Below are 24309 nucleotides of genomic sequence, written 5' to 3' on the forward strand. Positions count from 1 at the left end.
GAAGAAGTTCAGAGAAGAGGTGGACACTGAGATTTTTCCAGCGCACGAACGCTATTCTTTCTCCTCGAGCACGAACTCGACTATGTCACCGAGCTACATGAGGGAACCAGGGCTTTATACCCGCGAGCACCGGCCTGCCAGGCCTTGACTTGCACCCACTCGCCCACCCACTTCCCCACGTCCTCCGCGCTCTGGCCGCGTCCACGCACCGCGCCCGTACGCGATCGCCACGGCCTCCCAGCGCGCCCGACGCGGTCTACCCCTCCTTGCTCGCTAGCAACCCGGCGTGGCCCCGCGCACACACGCGCTGGCTCACGCACTCACACACGCACACCTACGCACACACACACCCTGCGGACCCGGCGCGCCCAACACGTCCGGTGCGCGCCCATACACGCACCAGCCGCGCCAGGAGCGACGCCGCGGCTTATTACGCCCAACAGAGTTCTTTATATTACAGCTGATGCCACAGACGTAATATTAATGGCTAGCTAATTTTTATGGCTTCTTACTACCCACTGGAGGTAAACTCATATTCCACCATTTTGTTAGCAAGATTGCATTATTTTTTAATGGATCGCAGTATTGTGCATTGCTAAAGAGAACAAATTACCTTGGCAAAATTTCATTCAACCAAATTGCATTAAAATATATAGCAACAAATTCCCACAGCAAACCGCGAGGTATCATCTAATTTTCTAAACTAGTAATCCCTTCCCACTTTTATTACAGAAGATCGAGATCATTCTGCTTCCGCTGTTACACCAACAAGGATACAAACAATTCAGTTACTTCAGCAAAAGGACTAGCAGAGCAGAGCTGGTAATCGATCGATCAGTGGCCCAAAGGATTGATGACATGGCCTGCGAATACCACCACGCCACTGACATCCTCCATGAGGAAGAAGGCGAAGGGATGATCTGCCACGAAATCCACACGGCGATCACGAACCATGCCAAACCCCGCCGACAGCGCCACGGTGCCTGCGGCGGCCACGGTCCCGCGCTCATCGACTTTGACGACGCACTGGTGGACCACGGACGACACGGCCACCGGAGGCGCCGGCGGGCTCAGCAACTCCAAGAACGAGTCGCCGGAGCGGTGGAACGGCAGCTCCAGCCCCAGGTTCCGCAGCATCCGTGTAGAGAATGATTTGGTGCATCGATGATTGATTGATCGTGCACTAGGCACATATATACAGGTACAAGGGGTGCGACCGGTATCTTGTCTCCTAAGATACACGTACATACAGAGGGAGACAGATACTATAGGTACTGCATACAGAACCCAGACCTACGTACATGTACACATGTTCAACACCCCCCGCAGTCGAAGCGTCGCCGGTGACGCAAAGACTGGACCGAAAGCCCTCGAAAGTCAAGGTGGGTAGTCCCTTCGTCATCACATCGGCGAACTGCTGATCGGTGGGCACATGTAGAACACGAACACGACCAAGGGCGACGTGCTCCCGGACGAAGTGGATGTCGAGCTCGATGTGCTTCGTCCGTCGGTGATGGACAGGGTTGGCAGCGAGGTACACCGCGGAGACGTTATCATAGTAGACGAGCGTCGCCTTGGTGACCTCACATAGCAACTCCTGGAGTAGTTGTCGTAGCCAGGAACACTCCGCGACGGCGTTGGCCACGGCCCGATACTCGGCCTCGGCGCTTGATCGTGAGACCGTGGGTTGTCGTTTAGACGACCACGAAATCAGAGAGGGCCCGAGGTAGACGCAGTAGCCGGAAGTGGAGCGTCGAGTGTCGGGACACCCAGCCCAGTCGGCGTCGGAGTAGGCGACAAGGCTGGTGTCTGGCGAGGCCGTCAGGGTGAGACCCATGGCTGTGGTGCCACGTATGTACCGAAGTATACGTTTCACGAGAGCCCAATGGGTGTCACGAGGAGCATGCATGTGAAGGCACACCTGCTGGACAGCATACTGAATGTCCGGACGCGTCAGTGTGAGGTACTGAAGCGCACCGACGATGGAGCGGTAGAAGGGAGCGTCGGACGCCGGAGAGCCCTCGACGGCGGACACCTTAGCCTTCGTATCGACAGGCGTGGAAGCAGGCTTGCAATTAAGCATGCCCGCTCGCTCCAGAAGCTCGTAGGCGTACTTCTGCTGGTGCAGAAAGAAGCCAGTAGCCCGGCGCACTACCTCGATGCCGAGGAAGTAGTGGAGAGCCCCCAAGTCCTTGAGGGCGAACTCGGTGCCGAGGCGAGCTGTGATCTGCTGAAGAAGCGCTGGCGAGGACGCAGTCAGGATGATGTCATCGACGTACAGGAGGAGGTACGCGGTGGCGTGGCCCTGGTGGTAGACAAACAGGGAGGCATCGGACCGTGTGGATCGGAACCCATGTTGCTGGAGGAAGGCCGCGATCCGCTGGTACCAGGCCCGAGGTGCCTGCTTCAACCCGTAGAGAGAACGAGAGAGCAAGCACACGTGGTCCGGATAGTCGGTGTCGACGAAACCAGTCGGCTGCTGACAGAACACCTGCTCGGCGAGATGGCCATGCAAGAAAGCATTAGACACATCGAGCTGGTGGACAGGCCAAGCGCGAGAAACAGCAAGCTGGAGAACCGCGCGAATCGTGCCCGGTTTAACAACCGGGGCGAAGGTGTCGGTGAAGTCCATGCCGGCGCGCTGGCGAAAGCCGCGCACCACCCAACGCGCCTTGTAGCGCTCGAGAGAATCGTCGGGGCGAGTCTTGTGGCGGAAGACCCACTTGCCAGTGATGACATTAGCACGGGGTGGCCGCGGGACAAGCTGCCACGTACGGTTGCGCTGCAGGGCGTCAAACTCCTCACGCATCGCAGCTAGCCAGTTCGGATCCCGAAGGGCTGCGCGAGCGGAGGTGGGGAGCGATGACGGCGGCGAGGTAGAAGCCGCGCATACGTACTCGTCCGACGAGTAGCGGGTCCTGGGACGCAGGGTCCCAGTCCGAGCCCGAGTGACCACACCGGTGAGGGGTGCGGCCGTGGCGACGGGAGCCGCCAAGGGAGCCGCGGTGGTGCCGGCCGAGGGGGCCACGGCAACGGGGGCCGCGGTGTCGGGGGCCGCGACGGGGGCCGCGGGGGCAGCCGAGGAGGCCACTGCGTCGGGGGGCCGCGGCAGGGGCTGCAGCGCCAGGGGCCACCGGCGCGGGGAGCGCGGGCAGAGCCGGACCCGGGGCGCGGCTGGGCGGTCCGCCAGAGGTGGAGGCAGGGACGAACCGCGCCGCAGGAGACTCCGAAGATGACGGTACCTGCTGAAACGGGAACACAAGCTCATCAAAGTACACATGCCGCGAAGTGAAAACGCGGTGGGAGACTGGATCATAGCACCGGTAACCTTTGGTGTTGGGAGGATAGCCAAGGAAGATGCAAGGAAGGGACCGGGGCGCGAGTTTGTGAGGAGCAGTGGACGTGGTGCTAGGATAACAGAGACACCCGAAAATGCGAAGACCATCATAAGATGGAACCGCACCGAAGAGGAGCTGGTGAGGGGTGTAGTTCCAGCGGGAACGACAGGGGCGAATGTTAATGAGGAGGCTGGCGGTCGCGAGCGCGTCCGGCCAGAATCGAGGAGGCACGTAGGAGTGGAAGAGCAACGTGCGGACACAGTCATTCAGCGTGCGAAGGACGCAGTCGGCGCGGCCATTCTGCTGAGACGTGTAGGGGCAGGTGAGGCGAAAGATGGTGACGTGGGACGCAAGTAAATTGCGGACGGCGACGTTGTCAAACTCCTTGCCGTTGTCAGTTTGCAAGGCGAGAATAGGACGACCGAACTGTGTGGTGACATATGAATAAAAAGCGGTGAGTGTGGCAAGAGCGTCGGACTTGCGACAGAGAGGGAAGGTCCACACATAATGAGTAAAATCATCCAATATCACCAGATAGTATAAATAGCCCGTGTTGCTAGCAACCGGGGACGTCCAAACATCACTATGCAATAACTGAAACGGAAAGGTGGAAATGTTTGTAGACTCGCTAAAGGGAAGACCAACGTGCTTGCCAAGACGGCAAGCCTCACAAGAGTGATCGTCGACCTTATTACATGAGAAAGAAAAACTTTGAAGAATCTGACGCATAACGGTGGAGTTGGGATGAACGAGATGGGCATGCCAAAGATCGACACTGGCGGCGAAGGCGGCGGGGCGACGGGTGGTGGTGGCGCCGGAGGGATGCACTGGATAAAGCTCGTCCGGCCTATCACATCGGTGGAGCACCATCCGTGTACGGGCGTCCTTCATAGAAAAACCGATATCGTCAAATTCAACAGTTATAGGATTCTCACGAGCAAGGCGACGAACGGAAACAAGATTAGTGACTAAGTCAGGAGACACAAGAACATTAGACATATGCACAGGAGTGGAAGTAGAAGGAAAAGACATATGACCGACGTGAGTAATGGGTAGGGAGGAACCGTTACCAACGGTGATACGGGTGGGAGTATGAACGGGAGTGGCAGATGTGAGGTTACCGGGATGAGCAGTCATGTGAGCAGTGGCGCTCGAGTCCATGTACCAGTCACCACCGCCACCATAGGAGCTCGGTGACGGGGCGGAGTGCAGTGCAGCGAGCAAGGCCGGGTCCCACGGCGGCGGCGCCTGAGGAGGGTAGAACCCTCCGTAGGCCGGAGCGGCGGCGACGCCGTAGGAGGGCGCGGTCCCATAGGCCGGCGCGGCGGCGGCGCCATAGGCCGGCGCGGACCCGTAGGCGGGCGCCGGCGGGGGGGCAGCACCATAGCCGCTGTAGGGGGCGGCGTTCTGCCCGGCGAAGAGGGCCTGGTGACCCGCCGGGCGGGGCCCAAGGATGCCCGGAGCCGGAGCCCGAGGGACCGGCATGGAGTAGGCGTGGACGACGCCGGTCCACGGGTTGGTGCCGTACGTCCATGGGGGAGTCACCTGCTGCTGCTGACGCCCCCCCCCCCCCCCCGGCGCCTGTTGCTGCTTGCGGCCGCCCCCGCGGCGGTTGCCGCGGCGCCCGCCACCCGGCTGCTGGGGGGCAGCGGGAGGGGCGGGAGGCGCGGGCGGGAGGGGGAAGTACCCCGGAGGCGCTGGTGGCGGCGGCTGCTGGCGCGGCGCGGGTGGGGCGGTCGGTGGAGGGGCGCCGCGGGAGGTGCCGGCGGCGAGGGCGTGGTGCTGCACACGCTTCTTGACCCCCTTCATCCGGCGCTCCTCCGGCATCAAGGTGAGGTTAGAGGCGGCGTTGCCGAAGTCCTCGTTGAGGCCGGCGGTGAGCGTGCTGAGGAGGAGGTCGTCGTCCACCTTGGCTCCAATGTCACGGAGCTCGTCCGCCAACGTCTTCAGGCGGCGGCAGTAGTCATCAATGGACTGTTCATCCTGGTGACAGTCAAAAAATTCCTGCTGCAAAAAAACGCGGCGCTGAAGCTGGTTGTCGGTGAAGAGGCCGTTCAGCTTGACCCACATGGCGCGGGCGTCGTCGCCGGTGCTCACGACCGTGTGGAACAAGTCCTTGGAGATGGTGGTGAAGAACCACCGGATGATCGTGGCGTCGATCGCGGTCCACTCGGCGTCGTCCACCATGGTGCGGGAGTCCACGGTGCCATCCACGTGATCCACGAGATTGTTCTCGCGGAAGAGCAACGTGAAGTACGTCTTCCACGCGAAGTACGTGGAGTTGGGGGCGTCGAGGGTCACGGGGATGCGTGCATGGACGTTGATGGCGCGGATCTCGGCAGGGTCGACGGCGAAGGGGTTGGAGTAGGTGGAGGCGTTGGAAGACATGGCGATGAGATCGTGGGGAGGGAGGCGGCGGCGCGGCTAAGGAGAGGCGGCGCGGCGGGAAGGGGCGGCGTGGCGTGGAGGCGCGGTGGGGAGGTGGCGCGCGGGGAGGAGGGGTGGTGGCGGCGGCTTGGGGCGGCGGCGGGATGTCGCGGCGGCGGCGGCGGCCCGAGGCAGCGGCTAGGGTTAGCGGAAGTTGGAAGATCGACTTGCGATAGATACAATGTAGAGAATGATTTGGTGCATCGATGATTGATTGATCGTGCACTACGCACATATATATAGGTACAAGGGGTGCGACCGGTATCTTGTTTCCTAAGATACACGTACATACAGAGGGAGACAGATACTACAGGTACTGCATACAGAACCCAGACCTACGTACATGTACACATGTTCAACAATCCGCGACGCCTCCACTCTCAGCGACGCCTCGAACTTGGGGATCTTGAGCTCGCCCAATGGGACGGGCTGCTCCGGCACGACCGACCTGTGCAGGAGCGCGTCGGGGCTGGCGCTGAGCGTTCGCGCGAGCGCGGGCAGGCCGTCGCGGTCGTCGGGGAGGTAGATGTACATGGCAAACAACGGGTCACCGTCGCCGCCGCAGCCACGGTAGGGCATGCGCAGGACCTTGAAGCCGGGGTGTACGCCGATCTGCTGAAACGGGCTACCCGTCATGAACGGCACGCGAACAGTGTGATCCTCCGGCGACGCGTTGACATAAAACGGGCCTTCCTCGGTGGCCCCCGAGAAGAAGGGGGAGTTCCAGTAGCCGCTGAAGAAGACCGAGTTGCCGAGGATGAGCGCCGTGGATCCGTCGCAATCGAGCTCAAAGATGATGTTCTTGACGAGGCCGCGTGTTTTGCTCTCGAACCACTCATTGATCTCCGTCGTCGCCTCCCTGGGCTTGTTGCTGAAGTCTACCAATTGAACGTCGGCCTTGTAGACAACGGCGGCCGTGTCGGCGAAGGTAGGATTGAGGAGTAGCGAGGCGTCGACCCAGATGCCGGTTGGCTCCGTGGGCCTGGGCCAACCCCTGGCCGGCGAGGACGAAGGATGCGACCATGGAGGCGAGCGCCGCGTACGTCAATACAGGAAAGAAGACTCTAGAATTTAAGGCAACACTGGAGAAGGCAAGAGATTACTAGGACGCTTTCGTGAAATTCAAGGAATCGGAAGTAGCTCAGGAACGGTCAAGAATAAACAAGATTAATGCCGCAAAAAAGCAGTGGCACCATAAGCTGGGGCCAGGTGGCTACGAGGTGGCCCGGCCTAAGTGGGATCTCGCTGAGCAAGAGATGATGGATGCAGGGGTCACTCGAGTTACATTGAGCTGGGCCCCCAGGTGCAGGACTTGGTTCTATGCGCATGGGGGGAAGTTGGACCCAAAGACAGGCGAGGTTTTGGAGCGGGCAAATCTTAAAGGAGCTATCGACAGTTTACTTGTTGCAATAGAAGAGGCTCGAACGGGGGTGTTCATGTCCAACAGAGAGAACGATGAGCTTACGCACGCCCTGAAGAATCTTGAACACTCGGAAGAACACGAGGCAAAGGCGTTGTTCCGTGGTTTGAGGGGTTTGTGGACTAGAACGCCTGTAAGGGCATATTTATCCCTAAGGTGTTTTGCTGCTTGATGACAATGCTTTTGCGGACTAATCGTGTGCCTTAGTATTTCAGACTTTTCATCACTAGGCACAAGACGGTTTGGCGCCCCACGAAGACTTTTGAAGACGGCGTTTTTTCTACGTTTCTTTTCGGTGGTTTTGAGTCGTAGAAAGGCCGTACTATTAAGAGGGGGTCCGCTTTGGAAAGGCTTGAGTGGAATCATCATGTACACGTTTACTCCTTTGCACCGCCTTTCCCTTAGCTCTTTGGAGCATCCTCCGTTTCGTCATGTTTATGCAAAAAGAAGAATTCCTAGTGTTGCTGTTCTCGGGCATGCGGTAGTACTGCTCTTCGGAGCGGTAGTACCACAGGCCCCTGCGGTAGTACCGCAGGTGCCCACGGTAGTACCGCAGGTGCCCACGGTAGTGCCACTCCTTAGGAGCTGTAGTACCATGGCCTCTGGCCAGGCTCAGCTGCTCGTGCGGCTGTAGGGGCGGATGTAATTTTTTACATCCGCGCCCTACACGGTAGTACCATCCCATGCGCGCGGTAGTACCGTGAGTCCTGGCCTGGCACAGCGACATGAGCGGAAGTAGGGGCGGATGTAATTTTTTACATCCGCTCCCTGCACGGTAGTATCGTATGCCATGTGCGGTAGTACCGTGTCGGATTTTTGCATCGACCCCAACTCAGCGGAAGTTGCCACGGATGTATTTTTATATGTCCATGCCTTCCCAAAATCTGGAACCTCCCTGCCTTGCGGCAGTACCGCAAGGGGGAGCGGTAGTACCGCGCCAGCGGTTCTACCGCCCTCCGTTTCAGTGCGTTTGGGCTGTTCAGGTTTGTGCTGCTCGGGCGGTAGTACCGCGGGGCTCTGCGGTTGTATCGCATGCCCTTGCGGTAGTACCGCAGCCCTGGCGCGGTAGTACCGCGCTGCGCAGGCTGGGTTGGTGGATAACGGTTGGATTTGTCCCACCACTATATAAGGGGTGTCTTCTTCTCCGAGTTGACTACCTCTTCCGACCTTAAGCTCCATTTTTGCCCGATCTCTCTCCCTAGCCAATCAAACTTGTTGATTCTCTAGGGATTGGTTGAGAAGGCTCTGATCTACACTTCCACCAAGAGAAATTTGATTCCCCCTACTAATCCCTTGCGGATTTTGTTACTCTTGGGTGTTTGAGCACCCTAGACGGTTGAGGTCACCGCGGAGCCATGGTCCATTGTGGTGAAGCTCCGTGGTGTCGTTGGGAGCCTCCAATTAAGTTGTGGAGATTGCCCCAACCTTGTTTGTAAAGGTCTGGTCGCCGCTTCAAGGGCACCAATAGTGGAATCACGGCATCTCGCATTGTGTGAGGGCGTGAGGAGAATACGGTGGCCCTAGTGGCTTCTTGGGGAGCATTCTGCCTCCACACCGCTCCAACGGAGACGTACTTCCCCTCAAAAGGAAGGAACTTCGATAACACATCCTCGTCTTCACCGGCTCCACTCTGGCCAGGCTCAGCTGCTCGTGCCGCTGTAGGGGCGGATGTAATTTTTTACATCCGCGCCCTACGCGGTAGTACCGCCCCATGCACGCGGTAGTACCATGCGTCCTGGCCTGGCACAGCGACATGAGCGGAAGTAGGGGCGGATGTAATTTTTTACATCCGCTCCCTGCACGATAGTACCGTATGCCATGTGCGGTAGTACCATGTCGGATTTTTGCATCGACCCCAACTCAGCGGAAGTTGCCACGGATGTATTTTTATATGTTCGTGCCTTCCCAAAATCTGGAACTTCCCTGCCTTGCGGTAGTACCGCAAGGGGGAGCGGTAGTACCGCGCCAGCGGTTCTACCGCCCTTCGCTTCAGTGCGTTTGGGCTGTTTAGGTTTGTGCTGCTCGTGCGGTAGTACCGTGCCAGCGGTTCTACCGCCCTTCGCTTCAGTGCGTTTGGGCTGTTCAGGTTTGTGCTGCTCGGGCGGTAGTACCGCGGGGCTCTACGGTTGTACCGCATGCCCTTGCGGTAGTACCGCGCTGCGCAGGCTGGGTTGGTGGATAACGGTTGGATTTGTCCCACCAGTATATAAGGGGTGTCTTCTTCTCCGAGTTGACTACCTCTTAAAACCCTAAGCTCCATTGTTGCTCCAAGCTCCATTTTCGCCCGGTCTCTCTCCCTAGCCAATCAAACTTGTTGATTCTCTAGGGATTGGTTGAGAAGGCTCCGATCTACACTTCCACCAAGAGAAATTTGATTCCCCCCCACTAATCCCTTGCGGATCTTGTTACTTGGGTGTTTGAGCACCCTAGACGGTTGAGGTCACCGCGGAGCCATAGTCCATTGTGGTGAAGCTCCGTGGTGTCGTTGGGAGCCTCCAATTAAGTTGTGGAGATTGCTCCAACCTTGTTTATAAAGGTCCGGTCGCCGCCTTCAAGGGCACCAATAGTGGAATCACGGCATCTCGCATTGTGTGAGGGCGTGAGGAGAATACGGTGGCCCTAGTGGCTTCTTGGGGAGCATTGTGCCTCCACACCGCTCCAACGGAGACGTACTTCCCCTCAAAAGGAAGGAACTTCGGTAACACATCCTCGTCTTCACCGGCTCCACTCTTGGTTATCTCGTGCCTTTACTTGTGCAAGCTTATTTGTGTTATATCCCTTGCTTGCTTGTGTGCTTGTTGTTGTTGCATCATATAGGTTGCTCACCTAGTTGCATATCTAGACAACCTACTTTGATGCAAAGTTTAATTTGGTAAAGAAAAGCTAAAAATTGTTAGTTGCCTATTCACCCCCCCCCCTCTAGTCAACTATATCGATCCTTTCAATTGGTATCAGAGCCTCGTCTCTTTATTAAGGACTTTGCCGTCCGAAGAGTATGGTTGACACCGTAGACGGTGTGGAGGAGCACTCCGGTGCGAATCCGGTCTCGTCTACGGGCGATGGGGGAACCGCGGTCTCTCGTGAGGAATTCAATGTGGCTTTGGACACATTGAAAACCTCCATGACGACCGAGGTTGAAAGCATGTTTAATAAATTCATTGAAGGGCTTAAACTATCCACCGCACCGTTGAAAGTGGGTGATCCCACTAACAAGGTGACGGATGCTAACTCCGACAAGGGGGAAGCTACTAGTGAAAAAGCTCCTTCTTCTAGTGGTAAGAATGGCACCGGCATCTTTGCCCATGTGGAACCTCCACTTGTTTATGGTGGACCGATTCCTTCTACTCATTTGAATCATGCCGGTCCTCCCCCTAAGATTGTGAAAAATGAGGACTTTGATTCTTGGGTTTATCGCTTTAAGCGTCATTTAAATCATGTGAATACTAATCTTTGGAGAATCATTGAAGAAGGTTTCTATTCGCATGACCGAAGCAACTTCACCCCTAGAGAAGCCGCGGATAATCAATTCAATGAGAATGCTCTCTTCATCATCCAAGATGCAATTCCACCCGAAGATCTCCCTCATCTTCGGCCCTTCGCCATGGCCAAAGATGCATGGCATTGTGTTGTCTCCCTCTACCGGGGAAGCGCAAGCATTCAACGCTCCAACTATGAAGTGGTGCAAGATAAAGCCGATGAGTTTGCAATGAAAGAAGATGAAGAACCTCGTGAGCTTTATCGGAGAGTAACCAAACTCGCGGTCCCACTCCGAGATCATGGGAGTAGGGACACGGATGACAATTGGATCAAGCGCAAATTTCTCAAGGCAATGATGCCTTACCACAAGGCCATGTCCTCCGTCATTCGTCAAAGGCCGGACTTCCACACCTTGTCCTCAAGTGAAGTGTTGGATGAGTTTGTGGCTATGAGCATCTTGGACAAGGCCGCCGACAATGCGGTACTACGCTCTCAAAGGGCAAAGAAGCCCAACCTGGCATTGAAGGCCAAGGTTAGTGTTGAAGAAGAAGAGGAAGAGGAAGAAGAGGAAAGCAACCCCGAAGATACAAAGTATGCATATCATGAACACATGGCTCTTTCTTCAAGGCAATTTTGGAGCAAGAAGAACACAAGGCCCAACTTCAACAAGAGCAACTCAAGTGGCGCAAAGGTCAAGCAACGTGCGAGGACTTGCTATAATTGTGGCAATGTGAGCCATTTTGTTGCGGAATGTCCTTACGAGAAGAGGGAGGACAATGGTGGCAAGCTCATCCGAAAAGACAAGGCCAAGTCTTTCCCCAACAAGAGCAACTTCACCAAGAAGACTCCTCCCAAGGCGTTGGTGGTCCAAGAAGAATATAATGAGGATGATGATGATGATGAAGATGGTGAGTCGGTTGCCATGGCCTCCGTTGCCATTGCGACAACTCCACGGGTGTCTCTCTTCGACTCACCCAACGAGAGCATCACCGCCAAGTGCCTCATGGCTAAAGCCACCAACAAGGTAACCCCCAACATCAAAACCACCATCATTAATAATCCATCCTTGACGGATCGCATTGATGAACATGAGGGTTCCAATGTGGAGAAGAATGAGTTTGAATCTTTTACGAGTAAACTTAAGGGTAAATCCAACAAGCACTTCGTTGCTCTCTTGGACCAACTTGGTGAAGCCAATGACGTGATCGAGACTCACGAAGATACCATCTCTAAGATGGAGGGGCATAGTCGTGACTATGTCGATGAGATTTCAGATCTTTCCAATGCTCTTGAGGAAGAGCGTGGTCTTCGTTTGGCTCTTGAGGAGTCACACAACGATGATCATGCTAAATTAAAGAAAGATGATGATCATGCTCTTATTCTATCTCGTGCGCTAAATTCCGAGAAGGCCAAACTTGGGGTTGATCTTGCTAAACTCAAGGAGGAGTTGATATACTTGACAAGGCTCACAAGGCCTTGAAAGGTGTTCATGCTAGCCTCAAGGAGTCTCATGATCAACTCCAAATGAAGCTAACCAAGGAGAAAGCCACCTTTCCTCATATGGTGTTAATTGATAATGCAAATGCTACTAACGCTTGTTGTGAGCATGTGCATCTTGTTGAGGAGAATGCTAAGTTGAAGGAGCAACTTGAGAAAGGCCTTGTGTCGTGCATACAAGGTGAGAAGAACCTCAACGACCTTTTGAGCAATCAAAAGGAAGTTGTGGCCAAGGAAGGGATTGGGTTCGCACCCATGCCCAAGAACAAGAAGAAGAGTGACAAGACCAAACGACCTCCCCCTCTCAAGCAAACCTTTGTGAAGGAGGGAGAGGGTGCTTCCAAGGAGAAGAAGAACAATGTGAAGGGTGGTGGTGTCAAGAAAGGCAATGCCACCCCTTCCAACAAAGCCAGCGACTTCAACCCTTCTTATGTGTTGTGTCGTGCTAGTGATGGGCATGTTTATGCCAAATTTTTTGGTTCTCCTTATGAGTACATTGAATGGTCTATTTGGGTTCCTAAGACCCTTCTCACTAACATCAAAGGACCCATTACAAAATGGGTACCTAAAACCAAGCATTGATCTCTTGTAGGTGTTTGCTTTGGGGGATCATGGTTGCTCGATAGTGGAGACACTAATCATATGACCGGAAGCAAGGACTTGGTGGTGGACGTTCACAAGATTCCATCTATGCCCACCAATGTCGAGTGGGGTGATGCCTCGTCCTCTAAGGTATTAGGGCTTGGCAACGTTGTCATTTCTCATGATCTCACGATCGAGAATGTCATGCTTGTTGAGTCCCTCGCATACAATTTACTTTCCGTTCATCAACTTGCACTCATGGGCTTTGCCACTTTCTTTGATATTGATACTGTGGCCCTCTTGTGGAGCAAGACTCTTAGTAGCCTTTGTTGGGCATGTCGAGAACGGTCTCTATGTGATTAACTTTTCGGGGCGACCCACTAAGACCGCGACATGCCTAATGGCTAAAGTTGACGTGGGATGGCTTTGGCATCGCCGTTTAGCCCATGTCAATATGAGATCTTTGCAAAGTCTTCTCAAGGGGGGCCATGTCCGTGTACTAACAAATGTTAGTTTTGCTAAAGAGCGTGCTTGCAGTGCTTGTATCGAAGTAAACTACATGAGAAGGCTCACCCTCCCACAACTATCATTTACTCAAAGAGGCCTTTGGAGCTCCTTCACATGGATCTCTTTGGGCCTCCATCCTTTGATAGTCTTGGGGGTAGAAAGTATTGCTTGGTGATTGTGGATGATTATTCAAGATACGCTTGGGTATACTTCTTCAAGAGGAAGAGCGAGACCCAACAAACTGTCATTGACTTTGCAAATGAAGCTCAACGTCAACACAATGCAAAGATCTTGACTATAAGAAGTGACAACGGCACCGAGTTCAAGAACTACACGTTGGATGAATTTCTTAGTGATGAGGGGATCAAGCATCAATATTCCGCACCATACACCCCTCAACAAAATGGTGTAGCGGAGAGGAAGAATCGGACGTTGATGGATGCGGCAAGGACCATGGTGGCGGAGTTCAAGTCTCCATACAACTTTTGGGCCGAAGCCATCAACACCGCGTGTCATGCATCAAATCGGCTCTATCTCCGCAAAGGCTTGAACAAGACTCCTATGAGATACTCACCGGTAACAAGCCCAACCTCAAGTACTTTCGGGTGTTCGGGTGTAAGTGTTTCATTCTCAAGAAAGGTGTTCGTTTGTCTAAATTTGAGGCTAGAGCTCATGAGGGGATATTTGTTGGTTATGCTACAAACTCCCATGCTTACCGTGTTCTCAATAAGTCCACGGGACTTATTGAGGAGACGTGTAACGTGGAGTTTGATGAGAATAACGGCTCCCAAGTGGAGCAAAGTGGTACTTGTGATGTAGGTGATGAAATTCCTCCCCAAGCCATAAGAAGAATGGGTGTTGGTCATATCCTACCCATTGAGGAACCCCTTGTGGCCGAAGGAGAAGGACAATGTTCCACTCAAGTGGAACCATCACCAACCCAAGACCCACACGCTTCCGAAGAACAAAGTGAAGGCCCTCATCATAATGAACAAGACCAAGGGCAAGATCAACCTCAAGACGGTGTTGAATCACCAAGTGATCCCAAGGTCAAGTTCTCTCCTCCGAGCAAGTTCAAGATCAAGAGCAAGCTCAAGATCAAGGACAAGCTCAAGACGGCGCTCAAGATGATCAAGTGACCGCTCCTCAACTCACCCACGAGGAGGAATTGGAGCGTCGTGCCGGCAAGATTGCATCCAAGCTCTCTACCAAGGGTCATCTCATGAAGAATGTGCTTGGAAGCATTCAAAAGGGGGTAAGCACTAGTAGACAATTGGCAAACTATTGTGAACATCACGCGTTTGTCTCTTGTGTTGAACCCCAAAAGGTCTATGAGGCGCTCGAAGATCCAGATTGGCTCAATGCCATGCATGAAGAAATCAACGACTTCGAGTACAACAAGGTGTGGAGATTGGTGCCAAGGCCAACCGGGAACCACAATGTCATTGGAACCAAGTGGATATTCAAGAACAAGCAAGATGCTCATGCGACTATCATTCGCAACAAGGCAAGATTGGTAGCACAAGGCTACTCCCAAGTCGAGGGTATCGACTACGGTGAAACCTTTGCTCCCGTTGCTCGCCTTGAATCCATTCGTTTGTTGATTGCTTATGCTTCTCATCATAACTTTAAGTTGCAACAAATGGATGTGAAGAGTGCTTTTCTTAATGGTCCTATTAATGAGTTGGTTTATGTCAAGCAACCCCCCGGGTTCGAGGATCCCTACTTCCCCGATCATGTGTATCAACTCGATAAGGCACTCTATGGGCTTAAACAAGCCCCACGTGCGTGGTATGACCACCTTACCGAGTTGTTGCAAAAACGTGGATTTGAAGTTGGGCAAATCGATCCCACTCTTTTTACTAAGAAGGTCAAAGGGGAGTTGTTTGTGTGCCAACTATATGTTGATGATATTATATTTGGTTCTCCTAACAAAGCTTTCAATGAGGAATTTGCCGCTCTCATGACCTCTAAGTTCAAGATGTTCTCGATGGGAGAGTTGAAGTTCTTCCTCGGTTTTGAAGTCAAACAAAGAAGAGAAGGAACCTTCATCAACCAAGCCAAATACACTCAAGACATGCTAAAGAGATTCAAGCTAAGTGATGTCAAGCCGGCTTCCACTCCAATGCCCACCAAGTGCCAACTTGACATTGATCCCAATGGTAAAGCGGTGGATCAAAAGGTATATCGCTCCATGATTGGCTCCTTGCTTTACCTTTGTGCATCTAGACCGGATATCATGTTGAGTGTGGGAATTTGTGCACGGTTTCAAGCCGCACCTAAGGAAAGCCACTTTGTGGCGGTCAAGCGAATCTTTTGATATTTGGCTCATACCCAAAACTTTGGCCTATGGTACCCAAGAGGAGCAAACTTCAAGCTTGTAGGTAATTCGGACTCAGATTGGGTGGGAGACAAAGTGGATAGGAAGTCCACCTCCGGAGGGTGCCAATTCCTTGGTTGCTCTTTGGTAAGTTGGTCTTCTAAGAAGCAAAGTTGTGTGTCTCTCTCGTCCACCGAAGCGGAGTATGTGGCGGCCGGTAGTTGTTGTGCACAACTCCTATGGATGAGGCAAACTTTAAAGGATTACGGTGTCATTTGTGACAAAGTGCCTCTTTGGTGTGACAATGAAAATGCCATCAAGATTTCTCTCAACCCGATGCAACACTTCAAGACGAAGCATATTGGGATTCGGTATCACTTCATCCGGGATCATATTAGGCGAGGGGAGATCGAGATCAACTATGTCAACACTCATGATAACCTTGCAGATATTTTCACGAAGCCCTTGGATGAAGCAAGATTTCGCGAGTTAAGGCATGAGCTAAATATCATTGATTCGAGCAATGTGACTTGAACCCTTGCACACCCCACCATACTCAACTTGATGTCTAGTTTAGATTAGGCATGGACATAGGGGGAGTGTTGTTCTCTCAATGAACTCTCCCTCCCCCATTATGCATAAATTGATCAACTCTTTCACATTAGCCATTTTTATGGTACTTGTGCTTCAAAGACGAGCTTCGGTCATGGGCCCAAGGATAATTCTTCGCGGTGCCATACCAATTGACTCAAACATAGGTTGTGTCTTGTGTTTGGTCCGTGTTGTCTCTTGCCTTTCTTTCTTCGTATCGAGCTTGTGCTCGCGGTGTCTCGTTTGTTAGCTCGTTGGTGTGTTCGTTCGCTTGAAGGCTGCTTGCAAAGGTCCCTTTCTTCTTTTTTGAAACTGCATTTTCTTGGGATCACGGTACTACCGTGGCCTGCCACGGTACTACCGCAAGGACACGGTACTACCGCAACCAGCGCGACAGTAATTTTTTACTGCCGCTGGTGGAGCGGTACTACCGCACACGGCGCGGTACTTCCGCCTGAGCGGTACTACCGCAATGACGCACGGTACTACCGCATTGTAGCGAGCGCGTGGGGGTTAAGAGCGGGCAGGGGGAGTTCCAACTCCCCCATACCCATTCACACTTCCTCTCCCACGCCGCCTCTCTCTATCCTACCCAAGAACGGCGCCGGAGGCCCTCGCCCGATCTCCGTCTCCGGCCGCTCTCCTCGGATTCCGACCGGTGGGATCGTTCCCCACCACTTCCTCTTGCCATGGAACAAGGTTTCTCCCCAAATCCCTCTCTCTTTGGTTCGTTCTTTTGCTTCTAGGTTTTTGGGGAGATGCATGTTGTTCTTGAGATTTTAGGCTAAATCTTTGCAAGAGTAGGTTGTAGGAGAGTAGTAATGCGTAGAGATGGTACTTGCTATGTTGCCTGTTGATGGATTTGATCGACCGTAGTACCGCGTTGATGTCACGGTTGTACCGATCAAGCTGTGGTTTCGGATCTGCAACCGTGCGGTACTACCTCTCGTCCGGTACTACCGCTCCTCAGGAGCGGTACTACCGCGCGAAGCACGGCACTAAAATTTTACTACCGCTCCAAGACACGGTACTACCGTGCCTCCCTGGTGCGGTACTACCGTGGCTAGGAACAGCACTAAAATTTTAGTACCGCGCATCACTGCAGTACTACCGTTGTCTCAAATCCCTCATGTGGCAATTATCACGTGCTAGTTCTACTTGTTTCACCTGTTCTGCTGTGGTCTTTGCATTGATCCTTCTCGCTTTTCGTGCGTGTTTTGTGTTTTGTGTCCTAGGTGGTGGCTCCGGTGCTCCTGCTCGCCGTTCCAATCCCAGCCGTGACACGGGTTCCAAGCGTCTGCGCAACCAAGATGAAGCCCCAGAGGGGTCCAATGCCCCCCAACGCAGGACCAAGACCACCGCCACCAAGCAGAAGGGGCCCTCCATGGGCATGGATGAGATCCCACTGGCATAGTTTATCTCTCGAAGGAAGATCAACCCTTATGTGAATCCTCGTGCCAACGTCGGAGGCAATGATCTGTTCTGGACCAAGCAGCAGAATCTCATTTTTTTTATGTGATCAAGGGCAAGGAGAACACTTATGTGGACGTGCGCTGGATTGATATGAATTACATGAGGGAGGAGAAGCACCGTGCCTACTTTGGTGAGGCCTTGGATCTCGTGGAGCATTTTGCCATTGAGGATGTGATCTCCTTTCACCTGGACTTTGATCCCGAGCTTCTGGCCCACTTCTTTGCTTCGGTACACTTTCACATTGGAGAGGAAAGGAGGATGACCTGGATGACCAATGGACGTCAGCTGACTGCTACATGGAAGGAGTTCATGGATTTGCTCAGAATACCTGATGAGGGGCTCAACTCGCCTGTTGGAGTTCGCCCTCATGCCAACCCCGAGTCTGCCAACAAGAACAAGCTCATGCCATACTATGTTGAGAAGCTCCTTCCAAGTGGCAAGAAGGCGTGGGTTCTGAACCCTTTCCTTGACATCATGCACCGGATCTTCCGCAACTCTCTTTTCCCACGCATTAGGGACAAGGACAAGGTGCATGCTTATCTTGTGAACATGCTGCTTCTCTGTGAGGAGGCATGTCTCTCTCATTCTCAGCCATTGGACGTCTCCCACATCATGTGGTGCGAGCTTCGGTTTGCGGTGTTCAACCGTAAGGTCCCCATCTATGTACCTTACCTGTTTCTTTTGATCTCAAAGACGTGGGAGAAGCTATTCCCTCGGGATGAGTTTTTGGCCCCTGACTAGATCTGTCATGACCCCATCAGACTCTGCATCAAGCCCCAGTGGGCTAACACTACTACTCAGGCTAAGGCGGCGGCTTCTAAGATGGCTGTTGATGAGGAGGAGAGTGAGGCGAAGGATGCAGATGAGGACCGCGCTGCTGGGTATGCCCCTCCCTCTACTGAGCCCTCATGGGTTAAGAAGCTGAAGGCCAAGTTGAAGGCATTGTTCTACATGCAAGCAAAGGGGCAGTACAGGACTCACGTTGCCTCCAAGGAGAGTCGCCGCCGCGACAAGAAGATTATGAGGGTTTTTGGAGAGGAAGTTTTTGGTGGTTCCGAGGAGCACATCACTCTAGAAGCTGAGTGGATGGCAAAACAAGGCTACAAGTGGACTGATTCTGAGGAGGAGCCCATCCCTGCTGCCGAGTCTGATGAAGAGCGTGCGAGTGACTACTCCGTTTGAGCCACCACTTGTGTTATAGGTGTCCTCTCTGCCTTTTTGGCGTCTCGATGCCAAAGGGGGAGAGAGTGTAGGGATTTGCGAGTCGTGTGTCGTGCTTTGCTTGCCTTTGTTTCCGTTGAACCTTGTTTGCTTTGGTTTGGTTTGCGCTTGTGAGACTTTTCTATCATATGGTGTAAGACATATGTCTCTATCATACCTTATTGAGCTTATAATATCTTGTGCTACTTATATTATGCTCTTGTTTACTATCTTGCTTAGTGTTAGCCTTATTATTGCATGATATGCCTTGTCTAAAAAATATAGGGGGGTGTTGATCCTAGTTTGTGTGCCGTGCAGTCCAAAGCACTTATCTTGATTGCACACATCTAGGGGGAGCCCATCTATATTTTATAGATGTGGGGTTTGCTCATGTTCTATATTTTCTCCCTTGGGCAAATCCCGTATTGTCATCAATCCGCTAAAAAGGGGGAGATTGTAAGGGCGTATTTATCCCTAAGGTGTTTTGGTGATTGATGACAATGCTTTTGCGGACTAATCGTGTGCCTTAGTATTTCAGACTTTTCATCACTAGGCATAAGACGGTTTGGTGCCCCTCGAAGACTTTTGAAGACGGAGTTTTTTCTACGTTTCTTTTTGGTGGATTTGAGTCGTAGGAAGGTCGTAATATTAAGAGGGGTCCGCTTTGGAAAGGCTTGGGTGGAATCATCACGTACACGTTTACTCCTTTGCACCGCCTTTCCCTTAGCTCTTTGGAGCATCCTCCGTTTCGTCATGTTTATGCAAAAAGAAGAATTCCTAGTGTTGTTGTTCTTGGGCATGCGGTAGTACTGCAGGTGCCCATGGTAGTACCGCTCCTTCGGAGCTGTAGTACCGTGGCCTCTGGCCAGGCTCGGCTGCTCGTGCCGCTGTAGGGGCGGATGTAATTTTTTACATCCGCGCCCTACGCGGTAGTACCGCCCCATGCACGCGGTAGTACCGTGTGTCCTGGCCTGGCACAGCGACATGAGCGGAAGTAGGGGCGGATGTAATTTTTTACATCCGCTCCCTGCACGATTGTACCGTATGCCATGTGCGGTAGTACCGTGTCGGATTATTGCATCGACCCCAACTCAGCGGAAGTTGCCATGGATGTATTTTTATATGTTCGTGCCTTCCCGAAATCTGGAACTTCCCTGCCTTGCGGTAGTACCGCAAGGGGGAGCGGTAGTACCGCGCCAGCGGTTCTACCGCCCTTCGCTTCAGTGTGTTTGGGTTGTTCAGGTTTGTGCTGCTCGGGCGGTAGTACCGTGCCAGCGGTTCTACCGCCCTTCGCTTCAGTGCGTTTGGGCTGTTCAGGTTTGTGCTGCTCGGGCGGTAGTACCGCGGGGCTCTGCGGTTGTACCGCATGCCCTTGCGGTAGTACCGCGCTGCGCAGGCTGGGTTGGTGGATAACGGTTGGATTTGTCCCACCAGTATATAAGGGGTGTCTTCTTCTCCGAGTTGACTACCTCTTCCAACCCTAAGCTCCATTGTTGCTCCAAGCTCCATTTTCGCCCGATCTCTCTCCCTAGCCAATCAAACTTGTTGATTCTCTGGGGATTGGTTGAGAAGGCTCCGATCTACACTTCCACCAAGAGAAATTTGATTCCCCCCCACTAATTCCTTGCGGATCTTGTTACTTGGGTGTTTGAGCACCCTAGACGGTTGAGGTCACCGTGGAGCCATAGTCCATTGTGGTGAAGCTCCGTGGTGTCGTTGGGAGCCTCCAATTAAGTTGTGGAGATTGCTCCAACCTTATTTGTAAAGGTCCGGTCGCCGCCTTCAAGGGCACCAATAGTGGAATCACGGCATCTCGCATTGTGTGAGGGCGTGAGGAGAATACGGTGGCCCTAGTGGCTTCTTGGGGAGCATTGTGCCTCCACACCGCTCCAACGGAGATGTACTTCCCCTCAAAAGGAAGGAACTTCGGTAACACATCCTTGTCTTCACCGGCTCCACTCTTGGTTATCTCGTGCCTTTACTTGTGCAAGCTTATTCGTGTTATATCTCTTGCTTGCTTGTATGCTTGTTGTTGTTGCATCATATAGGTTGCCCACCTAGTTGCATATCTAGACAACCTACTTTGATGCAAAGTTTAAATTGGTAAAGAAAGGATAAAAATGGTTAGTTGCCTATTCACCCACCCCCCCTCTAGTCAACTGTATCGATCCTTTCAACGCCGACTACAGAAGCCGTACGAGAAAGAAGCAGCAGTAGGATCAGAAGAGGAAGTTGGAGGAGGAGCAGAGGAAGCAGGAAGCAGACCGCCTTCGCATCGTAGAATCAAAGCACGCGGAGTTGGATCTCGCTTTCAAGCGGCGGCAGCAGCAGATCGACCCACTTAGCCAGAAAAGGGGGTCTCGGTAGCAGCAACAGCTAGCGGATCCAACATTGGATATGACCGTCCCATCCATGCCGAGAAGCGGCGTGGGTTCCACCCCGGGTGATGATGCACTGCTGGATAGATACATGTGGATGATATCATAGATACGACAACTTGTGAGCTACACTTTAAAATGAAGAACATATCCATGAAGTGGCAGACGACTATGCTTATACAAATCCCCCTGAAGCAACCTTCCATTGCAATCTGATTCCAGCTGGCTATGCTTGTGTCGGGGTTGATGAAGGGGTGGCGGGATATTCGGGGCTAGAGCTTGACATTCCTGGAGGTGACGACGAGCGCACACTGGAAGAGGCCATACATCATTGATACGTCAGAGACAAATGGGAGCCATGACAGAATCAAAATAAACTTGTCAGATGATATCAGAGTCGTTGCGAACCAATAAGTAAATTTCCCTTTCAAATTGAAGTGGCTAAGCTCAAATATGCTGACTTACGCTTATATTTCCTCTTTTTACCACGGCATGTGGAACTTTATTGACATCCACAAAGTAAAACCTGACTCTGCAGAAGAAACGAAACTTGTTGCTGAATCAATAAGATGGTTTTCCACATTCCACAATGATTGATTGCATCTCAGTGGTCTCAGTCAGTGGCGGAGCTTGAAAGAAAAAGTTGGGCGGGCCGGACTAAAGGAGAGCACTTTATTTTCCAAATTATGAATCATAAGGATATTTCACAAGATTGAGCTAGAAGATATGTTCAGGTTGTTGTTGTTCCAATTCAATCAATGGCAATACATGATCTTCCACTCTTCCCCTACGTCAGTTATGTCATCTCTTTTTCTTTTAAAGACCAAATCAATTCTTCTTTGAGTCTGATTTTCCTTGCCCATGACTACCTACATTGCAATTTGCGTAAAATCAAATCACCAGGCTATTATTTATCACTACTTCACTATCAGGACTGATCACTGGGTGTATGGAACTGAACAAAATCTCCAAATCGAAGAATCAGGCAATTGCTTATCAGATTGCCCATGTACTGATGTACCTGTGTGACGCGGCAGGGGGCAAGGGCTAAGTCATGGGGGCTCGCTCAGGTCATACGCTGGCCTTGCAGATTTGGAGTTGGGGGAGATGAGGAGAACAACGGCAGGAATTGATGGCCGGCAGCACGCACGACGCACTGGTGATCGGTGAATGATGGGCAGCGCCGCTGTAGGAGGGAGCAGGGCAGGGGCGAAGCGAGATCCCGGCACCGGCGGGCATCGCCGCAGCGGTTGCTCCGCGAGACGTGGGCCGGCGCGCTCCCGTTGCTCCACGGCGGTCGGCGGCGGCTACATGAGCGTGAGACAGAACGGATGGGGAATTGGGGAAGCCTTTGAGTTTATTTTTTGAGGGATGGGGAAGCCTATGCGTGGCTGTGCGTGAGACATAGACGACAAGACGAGATATTGTGCCTGCGGCTCGGTGGGCTAAGATGACACGTACTCCCTCCGTTCCAAATTACTCGTTGTGGACTGAAACCACGACGAGTAATTCGGAACGGAGGGAGAACTAAAACCACGACAAGTAATTTGGAACGAACGGAGTAGGTAAAAATAATTTAGTCAAATTCCTGGGCGGGCCATGGCCCTGTTTTGCCCCTACAGAGCTCCGCCCCTGGTCTCAGTACCAAGAAACATGAAATTGTACCAATACAGCATGAAATCATTTCTAGGAATTCAGACCAACCCAACACTCACCTGTCCTGGCTTGCACGACGGCGACGGCAGCGAACTGGTAAGCTGCGCCGCTCCCCCAGCCGCTGCTGCTCCGCCGCGGGGTCCATGTCCTTCTCATCATCTCGTCGCCTCCGCGCTCCACCACCCCCTGCTGCTCCGACCACCCGCTCCCCCTGTCGCTCCTGCTGAACCAGCTGGCCACGGTTGAGGACGACAGGCGCCAGCCGTGACCCGCCCAAGCTGCGCGATGAGGACGACAGGTGCCGGGCCGCGGCGGTCACCCTCGGGGCGGCCATGCCGGCCGAGCACTGGACCTCGTCCATGACGCACGACGACGGGTCTCGTGAGTGGGGAGGGAAGGGGATGAGATGCAGCGGCGGTGGGAGACGACGGAGCCTCAACAAGCTCGCACCTGATTGCCGTCGGGTGCGTGGAGGGGAAGGGATGAGAAGGGGCGGCGACCGTGGTTGATGAGGTCGCCGACTGTGGGGGGAGAGGGGAGGGAGGGGAGTGGGTGAGTGGATGAGGTCGCCGGTTGCGTTGGGTGCTTTTCTTTTTTTGAGTAATTTTTTTAGTAATACTGCTGGGTTGGGTGCTTGTTGGGCCGTGCTGTATAGCCGATTTGGGCCTTTGATGAGCAACGTTTTCTCTTCGAAGAAAAAAATACCCTAAAGTATATACATGGATCATATGAATAAATGTTTTAACCCTCAAAAAATACGAATAAATGTTTTTATACTTATTACATATATTCAAAGTATCACAAAAAAATTGTAGGGAAAAGAAACCGAATATACTTGGTTTATGTTGGATTGCTTGCATGTTTTTATCTTTTGTCGGACAATTTTCCTTAGCCTGCATAAAAAATTAAACTCTTCTACTAAAAAATATAAATAGATTAAAGTGATTTAGGAAATTTCATATGATATATTATTTATCTATGAACATTATAGTTGGTTGTTTCCTCCGAAATAAATGCAACATCTTTGACTAATAATATGAAAAACAGTTTTTTGTTTTTACAAAATAAAACAACTGTGTTTGTTTCACTCTTACTTTTATTACATATTGTATATGTTTATATGATCCAGTACAAAATATCATTTATATTTCATCGCAGATAAAAAGTGATGGGTTCCGACATACACACTGATGTAACGATGATAGACCGGACTGAAACACCACGAGAAGATGTATATAGCTAATTCTTCTTTGTCTGTGTCTTATACATGATAATACAAAATGTTTATATTTTACATATTATTATTTTTCAGAATATAGGAGACATGAATATGGATTTTGGAGATGCACTAAAAGAATGCATCGACAAGGGTTCTGAAGCGGCGACGCTGAAAGGGGCCGAAAACTCACCGAGTAAACAAAATGATGTGGGGGCGGTGATATC

The 24309-nt window shown here is 52.4% G+C and overlaps 1 pseudogene; it reads right to left on the bottom strand.

Moving 5' to 3' along the window:
- Positions 1-834: 834 nt before the first annotated feature.
- On the bottom strand, positions 835-23227 carry LOC123170702 (serpin-Z1C-like; annotated as a pseudogene).
- Positions 23228-24309: the final 1082 nt, after the last annotated feature.

This window comes from Triticum aestivum, chromosome 7D (genome assembly GCF_018294505.1).
Source record: "Triticum aestivum cultivar Chinese Spring chromosome 7D, IWGSC CS RefSeq v2.1, whole genome shotgun sequence".
NCBI lineage: Eukaryota > Viridiplantae > Streptophyta > Magnoliopsida > Poales > Poaceae > Triticum > Triticum aestivum.